The following is a 9367-nucleotide window of genomic DNA, read 5'->3' on the forward strand; positions in this document are numbered from 1 at the left end:
TGGCAACATTATTATTATTTATTGTTGATTTAACATCTTAGCTGTGGGCTACAAAAATGCTGAGTACTGCCATCAGTCATCTGGTGGACAGCGGTGTGCCCATCCAGTCTGCTAAATCTCTCTCGAGTGACATGAACACAGGGCCTCAGGACAGGACGTTTTTGCAGACACACTGCTTAAACCACAAAGCAGATCGTGTTAGGGGTCTGGCTCCAAGAAGGGAGTCAAATGGAAAGAGATGAGGCCATAAAAGCATCATTAATGCTGCGTCCTGGGCTCCTGAGTCTGTCATGCACATCCTGCAGTGCTTCAGTGCCTTTCTGTTTAAAAGTTGCTTCCTCAGAGTGCAAATCTTTACTTGCTTTTATCTTTCTAAACAAAACTTATATTCTCAAGTTGAGTCACACATTCCCATAAGAAGAATCATGCTGGATGTGCACAATAAAGATAGGGGATGTTTCTGCCCAATTTTCCTGTGTGCTTGGTTCAGACAGAATTGCTCTGCTCTAGGCAGTGATCTTGGAAGCTGCTGGCTACCATGGGTTCCTAAATGGTTTTGGAAGCTGCTGGAAACCATCGGAATTAACAGCAGAAGGGAAACAGCTGTGCTTGCTGCAGGGGAATTCAGGATGCGAGCTCCTGGCTCTTCCTCATTTCAGTCACACTCACAGTGGCTCTGTGCTGATGGTGAAAAATGCCGCTTTCCAGTGGGATTCTGTTACAGCCATCAATCTTCAACACACAAATGGTGAGCTGGTTTCAACCAAAATAGTTATTCCTTCACTTGACAACACATATCTAACTTTTAAGATCTAGTTAACCGTTTTCATTGACCAAATGATGTGTAACTAGCTGTTTTAAAATTAGGATGGGGACAGACATTCTTTTGTATTCAAGAAGGGACTCTTTGGTCTGATGTCCAAAGCTGGAGTGTTGCTGCTTCTGGAAATGTCTTTGTCCTGGTTTCTGTGATACCACACTCTCCTGGCTATTTCTTGTCAGTTCTTTTTTTGGCCGGCTTCTACTGGACCTCTAAATGTCAGACTGATTCAGTCAGTGCTTGGTCTTTGACCCTCTTCTCTTTTTGGACCTTCTCTAACTAAATATTGGGAAAGCATTAAATATTGATAACTCTTAAATTTATATCTTGACCCCTGACTTCTGCCTTGATTTTCATTTTCACATATCCAACTCTCTGCCTGAGTCTCCACTTGGATATTGAATTGGAACTTTCTTTTCTTTTTTTAATATTTTTAATTGAAGTATAGTTGATATTCAATGTTTTGTTATTTTCTCTGCACAGTGAACTGATTCAGCAAGTTTGAAATTAAATATTACGTCTTAAGTAGTCCCGTAATTCAAGCTGCCCCCTCTCTCCCCCATCTCTGCTCCTCAATTCTTTTTTTAACATCTTTATTGGAGTATAATTGCTTTACAATGGTGTGTTAGTTTCTGCTTTATAACAAAGTGAATCAGTTATACATATACATATGTTCCCATATCTCTTCCCTCTTGCGTCTCCCTCCCTCCCAACCCTCCCTATCCCACCCCTCTAGGTGATCACAAAGCACAGAGCTGACCTCCCTGTGCTATGCGGTTTTCAATTCTTGCATTAAAGAAATAAAACAAAAAACTCCTCACTGCAAAAGGGAAGACAATCTTTTTTTCTAATAGCAGAAAAGTCTCTCTGCGACGTGAATTTGAGCTATGGAGATTTGATTTCCATGGAGATAAAGAGGCAGAGAAGTTAGGGCTGTTTGGAAGGGAACGGAAATGTGGTGCTGAGGAGGAACGGGGGTAGGAGGCAAACTTCACGCCTGCCGGCTTACTAGAACGTTCCGTATTTTATCCTGTTTTCACTGAGCAGCAGAAGGTGTGTAGGGAGATTTTTATTTAATTTGGGGGCAATTGGGAAAAGGAAACCCAGCCTGAGTGACTTAAGGCTGCTCATTACCTTCTGGTGGGCAGAAAGAGCGCGCATACTTTAAATGTTAAAATCAGATTGTTTGTAAATTTCACTTTGAAATTCAAGGGCATAGAAGGACTCGTGACTTGATTAACAGAGAAAACAGCCTTGTCCCACAGCTGGTTTCCTCTCTGTAATAGATCAGACTCTGAACAGCAGTCTTTCTTAGTGACTTCCTGGAAATGACAGATTCTGGGGAGCCAAGAACTTTAAAAAAAATATAACAACTTTTAGAAATCCCCCCCCCATGGTGGTGGTGGGATGAATTGAGAGATTGGGATTGACATGTATACACTAATATGTATAAAATAGATAACTAATAAGAACGTGCTGTATAAAAAAAAAAATTCAAAAAAAAAACGGAAAAGAAGAAATCACCCCCAAATCTTTTAACTAATGTTATTATGGGGGGTAGGTGTTCCTAGAAGATCTTGCTTGGCTATACTGTAATGACCATTTTAATTCTGCACTTGTCCTGGGATGAATTACTGACACTCCTACCTACTTAGCTGGAAGCCTCTGACATCAGTGATTTCAATATCATATGTAACAGGATGCCTTGGATTGCTCTGTACAATGAATGCATCTTGATATAAGAGAATTCATGATCATTTCATTTTCTGGCAATAGTGGCTGAACACCTCCTTGATCACAGGACACAGGCTGACATGAATTTTCTTTAAAAAAAAATATGATTGTCCAGTCCTGAGAATTTGTGTGGTTTTCTTTTTTTTTTTTATTTTAAGTTTTATTTAAAAAAAAATTTTTGGCCACTCCATGTGGCATGTGGGATCTCAGTTCCCCAACCAGGGATCGAACCCATGTCTCCTGAGTGAGAAGGTCAGAGTCTTAACCACTGGACCACCAGGAAGTCCCTTGTGTGGTTTTCTTTGTGGTTTGTCTGAAGGCCTTATTTATCAAAGGTATTTTAGGTAAATGTAATAAAAATGAACACTACCTGGTTTAAGCAGCAAACTCTGGAGTGTCCGCTGAAAAGAGCAGACCAGCCTCACCCCAGGATGGGAACCAGGGCCCTTTGGGACCTTTAAGCAGGAGCACATGGCCTCTCTCTCTGAGTGCTGGACTTCACCTCTATGTCTATTTCCTGATCCCAAGCCCTCCAGCTTCCATCAGGGGTTCTCTTGAGGCTCTTCAGCTGTGGCTGGGGGCAGGGACGAGTCTCAGAGGACACACATGGCCCCGCCCACCGTCCCCATGTGTGTGGAGGTTCTTACAGAGGATGGGAGCCTCATGAGAAGGGAACCCCCTTAAGAGTTGTCTGTCATACCCAACTACTCTCTGTGTGTAGGAGAAACACTTTGTTTATTTAAAATCCCAGCAGACTGCAGCCAAATTCCTAAGGAAATGGCCAAATTTCTCTTTGGAATAGATGAGCCATGTAGCTGTGAAAAAAAGATAAGCTTCAGGGAATGGCTCGGAAAGCATAGGAATGAGAGAACTAAACTGCCTTTACACCAGTTTAGTTTAGTTTACCATATATCTGGAGAAAACCATAATTCAAAAAGATACATACACCCCAATGTTTATTGCAGCACAATTTACAATTGCCAAGACATGGAAGCAACCTAAATGCCCATTAACAGATGAACGGATAAAGAAGATGTGGTGTATATATGCAATGGAATATTACTCAGTCATAAAAAAGAATGAAATAATACCATTTGCAGAAACATGGATGGACCTAGAGATTCAAACTAAGTGAAGTAAGTCAGACAGAGAAAGACAAATATCATGATATCACTTTTATATGGAATCTGGAAAAAGATGATACAAATGAACTTATATACAAAACAGAAATAGACCCACAGACATAGAAAACAAACTTATGGTTACCAAAAGGGAAAGGGTGGGGGAGGGATAAATTAGGAGGTTGAGATTAACATATACACACCACTATACATAAAATAGGTAACCAACACCTACTGTATAGCACAGGGACCTATGCTCAGTATTTTGTAATAACGTATAAGCTAAAAGAACCTGAAAAAAAAAATGAATCACTTTTCTCCTCACCTGAAACTAACACAACATTGTGAATCAACTATAGTTCAATTTAAAAAATAAGAAAATGTAAAAGAAGTCAACTAGCAAGGGCTAGCTGTCCAGGGTGATGTAATCTTATATCGGTCAGTCTCCCAAAGAAGGAGCAAGACAGAGAAGGACAAAGAAGCAATGAGGAAGGATCTCAGAGGAGGGAAACTCCTTCAATGAAAAATTTCAAATATTAGAATTTATGGACACGGATACCTGGCTTACTCTTCCCTTAGCACTGAAGAAGTTTCATTCGATCTTTTCTTCTCTCTGCTGAGATGCAAGGAAATGAGGCACATTATTTATAAACTTTCTTTGTTTTTCACAGCAACGTGCCTTTAGAAACTGGATCAGAAAGTAGAATGATCAGAAATGGGTCATTTAGTATTATATGCTAAAAGACACGAACATTTTAAATTTACTTATGTCAAACCCACTGCCAAGGAAGAACCTAAGGCTGCTCTGTACAGGCTGTAGTCACAGCTTCTGTTCCTGGACAGTATTCATGCCTGGATGAGGGGAAATGCTGACTCAGGGGAAAAAAGTCAGCTGAAATGGAAGAGAATCTGTCAACGTGATGAAAAATGAACTGTATGGGCTTTTAGACACACTGCATGACCAGATGGGTAAAATTTGAATTTTACCCATTGTAAATTGTTTGAAGAAGCTCCTATAAAGGAAATGTGATTGAATGAAAGTATTTTGTGATATGCAAAATGCAAAAAGTGATGCATATATGTGCATGTGTCTGGGGAGGGGTGTGAGGAGGAGGGAGAGTAGTAATACTGATGGCAACATGCAGAGAAAGTGTAAGAATACGTAACAGCTTTTCATTATCTAGGAGGGTAAGTGACACTCTCAAGAAACCTATGGTGAAAGAATTTCTATATTCATAGAAACTTTCACTGTTTTTTTTTAACTCTTTTTTTTTTTCATCTTGTAGAACTTCCATCAATATCGCATCAGTTCTCCAGTTTTCCAGGAAGGCAATAGCAGAGTATAGGCAATTACAGGGCTGGATTTGCACACAAGAGAGATAGAGATAGATTCAGATTCTGACTCAAGCTGAGATTTCAAAAAAACTTTCTGCTGCTAAGTTCAGTGCTGAAAAAGTAGATCTTGCTGGTTTTCATTGCCCTCAGATTACACTTGCCCTTTTGTTGTAAACACGCATGTCTTTCACATCATCCCAATACAATTTGCCATGGGTGACCCCATTTCAAGGCAATGTTTGTTTAGCAAAGGTAGTTTATCCTGGCAAAGTTTTCTAAATAATTCATAGGTGATTTCTACCAACTAAGAAAGAAATGTTGGTCTCCATATATGAAAAAATAAGTAGTAAATGTCCATCTTTAATCAGACAAAAAGTGCCTTCATCAAAGGGTATAATACGTACCTAAAATGTAGAAATAATGAGTGCAATTTTCATAATGTCATTACCTGTCACACACAGTGAAAACAAATTACCAAAGCCTGCAGAACAACGGGAATTGTTCTACAGCTTGGAACTCTAAGCCTCCTGGTGGGATATTGGGCTCATTTGTATTTATACCATCAGTGAATATTTTAACAGTTTGTGAATCTGTCCTTAAAATAATATGCTACCAAATTACTCTTGCTCACCTACAAATTTGAAATAAAAATTAAAAGTGGAATGAGAAAGAAGCAAAAAATACTGGGAATCAGGAGACCTTCCAAGTTTATCCTCTGCCACTAACAGCTTGTTTGACTGCTTAGAATTAGTCTCATTTGAAAATTTTGCTGTGATTGTGTGACAACAATGAAACAGAATTAAGCCCCCAACACTTGTCTTAATGAAATGAAGGATTCTTTGACATCACTAAGTATAGAAACTAATAGGTAATTTAGAACTCTTTATTTACCATGACTTTAAAAAATGGATTATAGAAAAAAATCAGTTCTTAAACAAGTCAAATTATATGGGAATACTTGTGCACTTTATGACTTTATCCTAATGTGAATATCTTTAGTCCTCTCAACCACTTGCAATTCTTGATAGCTTCATGGTTTTTTTTGCTTTTGGGTCTTTGCTTATACTTTTTTCTCTCCCTGTATCCTGCCTTCACTGGGTAAATCATATGCATTCTGAATCCCGTCCCCAAACTGGATTAAGTGATCCTGAATGAACCTCATAATTGTATAGGCAGTACGTCTGTGTCAGAGTGGTAGTAATGAATAATTCCAAAGTTATTAGGAGGGAAGGGAGCGGGGCACAACCTTTAAAAGAATGACATAGCTGTAGAACATGACAAAAGCTGGTTAGAACCAACTAGGTCCAAGATGGCAGAAGATTTAACTTCCAGTGGACCTTGAACCTCATTATACGCTTATTGCGATACATCAGCTAAATGACACACCCACCGGCACCGTGACAGCTCTGAGGTTAACAATAAAAGGTCAAAAAGTGGGCAGTAGCCCAATTCCTGGAAATCTCTGCCTCTTCCCCCAAATAATTAGAATAATCCTCTCACTCTTTAGCCTATGAAATTACTCAGCCCATTAAAACTAACCACGCCATACTTCAAGGCTCTCTCGCCTTCTGAGATGGCCCACACTCTGTCTGTGGAGTGTGTTTCTCTCTAAATAAATCCACTTCTTACCTATCACTTTGTCTCTCACTGAATTCTTTTTGCAATGAGACATCAATAACCTCAAATCCACCGGAAACAAAGTCTCAATAGGCTTAATGTAATAAGTCTTTAATTCTCACCTATAGGACACAAATGCTGGTTCACAGGAGTTTTCTGCTCATTGTAACTACTCAGGCACCCTCGCAATGGAAGCTTTGCTTGGTATACATGTCCATGATCACCTGTCTCCCGAAGTCTCCAGTGGGAATGACACATCACTGCTGCTCATTTATCATTGGCCAAAGCGAGCCCGTGTTTCCAGCTTCCATATTTGTTCAACAGCATCAGTGAGCACCAGCTACAGCAGTGGTAAAGGGTAAGACTTTGGTATCCAAACACTTGGCTCAAATTCTATCTCTGATCCTTGCTGGCTGTGATTTTTGACAAGTTACTTAAACCTTTTTTTTTTTTTGGTCTCAGTTTCTCACCTGTAAAATGGTGCTTATAATAGTACATTCTTATTGGATTTTGAAAACTAAATGAGTTAATACATGTAAAACACGAATAGCACTGCTTAACATTACTTTAGATTGGTATTAGCTATTATTTTACCTTATATGCAGCTTTTAGTGCATCACAATATAACTTTTGTTTACATGATTATCTCTGCTACAGGAATGGTCTCCTTGTTAGTGGGAAACTCCTTGTTGAGTGTTGTAACTTCAGAGCTTGCAGAGTAGGAACACAACAGGTATTTTATTCCCTCTGAGTTTTAGGTGTCTGTATTAACTCTTTCAAATCATTAGAATACTACCTCTGTGCAGCAAACTGCACTTGAAGACGTACAGAAATTAATTACCTTGTATACTCAACCAACAGCAGAATGTCTTATCTGCTGCAATAATTTGGTTTAGTTAGGAGACTTAAAGAAGCAAACAACTACTTTCTACCTGTTTATCATTTATTTCTGGCACATTGGAGAGACTTGTGAAAGAGGAAAAACACTCCTAACGTTCATGGTTTCATTAAAAATAAAATAGTTCCAAAGTCCTAAAAATGGAAACAATTTTCTTCCTCCGTATGTTTTCACTAAACTTTCATGACCATTATATGAATTACACAGAGTTTAAATGACATGTGGGTAACAAGAACATATCAAACTTCAATACAACTTCACTCACAATTTGATTCGGCAAGGCAAGAAAAATAGGTTACTTAAATGCTGTCCGCATTGCAGTACAGTGTAGTTGACAGCTGTGAATATAAGTTGAATAACGCTGTGCTGAAGAGGCCAGTGTTTCCTGTTGATACTGGTTGTTGGGATGGGAAGGGCCTCTGGGTTGTCAGTGGTCCCTCCAGGGACACACATTGTAGTGGAAATTTTAGAGGTCAGACTTTCTGAGATGAGGAGCAGGACTTGTTTGCTCACAATAGTTCTGAACTCAGAAAGTCGTTCATGAACTCTTTTGAATCACTTTTCCACCAAAGGCTCAAGTAAAGAATGTGGGTTAATAAAACTGGGTAGTAGCAGGAGACATGGGAATCATTATCCTGTGTCTTTTAACTGAGTTTAATATTGCGTTTGGAGAGAAAGTAAAAATACAGGAAAACTACAAAAAAAAATGTATATGTATGATAAACATGTCTGGTTCAAATCTTTTTTTTTTTTTCTCTTTATAAACTCCATCATCGTGGATCAGCTTTCTTTAAATACCTTCCTCCTTTCTGAGATTCATGGTTTTTGAGGGTGGATCTATATTCCGAATAAAATGATTGGTGGTTGTCAAATAATTTCAGTGTTTGATGTAAAAATTAAATGTTTCTAATATCAAGATAAGGGCCAGTTAATAAGGAAATATATCTTTTGGCCAATAATTCTTTCTGATATGAGCTCTTCCACGGTACTTTGTGTCCAGGAGTTTAGAATGTTTTGTGAGATGCATCATTGTAGCATTCCTTTAATTTAATATTAATTCATTTTTATTCATTTAATATCCAGTAGATATGGATATTGACCCTGTAAAACCATATGATAATAAACATTGGGATGAATTAAAAAGTCATCAATATTTTCCATTGAAAAAATACACCTGGAGGTTTTAAGATTGCTGGCATAAATATTTTTTAAAACCTTTATCCAGGTATTGGTATTGTACAGACTTGGATTAGAAAATAATTTCCACGTTGTGGGCCCGTGGCAAATCCTGGCTACTCTGCTTGCTGTTCTGAAACCTGGCTCACTACCGTGGCAGCAGGAAGACTCACCACTGAGTTGTCACCAGCTCTCCTGCAGGTCAGGGGCACACCCGTCCTGACAATTCTCAGAGCCATAGAAATTGGCTGCAGGCTACAGGAATGCAATACAAGTTTAATCTGTAGCAATAAACATCTCCTATTTCACAGAACATAGAAGAGTGGTTGCCAGGGACTGTGTGTATGTGTGTTGCGGGGGAATGGGGAGATGTAGGTCAAAGTGCACAAACTTTCAGTTATAAGTGAAACCAAGGAGGACCCTGTGGGGCTCCTGGGCACAAAAACCTTTCCGGATCCCCTGTTTCTTCTTTGTAGGAAATAAACTTAATTCAGCCTCCTTGATCTTCCCTGAGTTCCAAAGGGCAGATTCAACACTTGCTAATTAGGGAAAGCAGGGGATGAAGAAACAAGGGGGTAGCAGTCAAGAAACAACAGTGCAGCCTTGGGGCAGGACCCTGGTTCCTCCTCAAGGAATATATGTAACAATATCTTTGAGTTCTTCTGC

Source organism: Balaenoptera musculus, chromosome 5 (assembly GCF_009873245.2).
Source record: "Balaenoptera musculus isolate JJ_BM4_2016_0621 chromosome 5, mBalMus1.pri.v3, whole genome shotgun sequence".
NCBI classification, from domain to species: domain Eukaryota; kingdom Metazoa; phylum Chordata; class Mammalia; order Artiodactyla; family Balaenopteridae; genus Balaenoptera; species Balaenoptera musculus.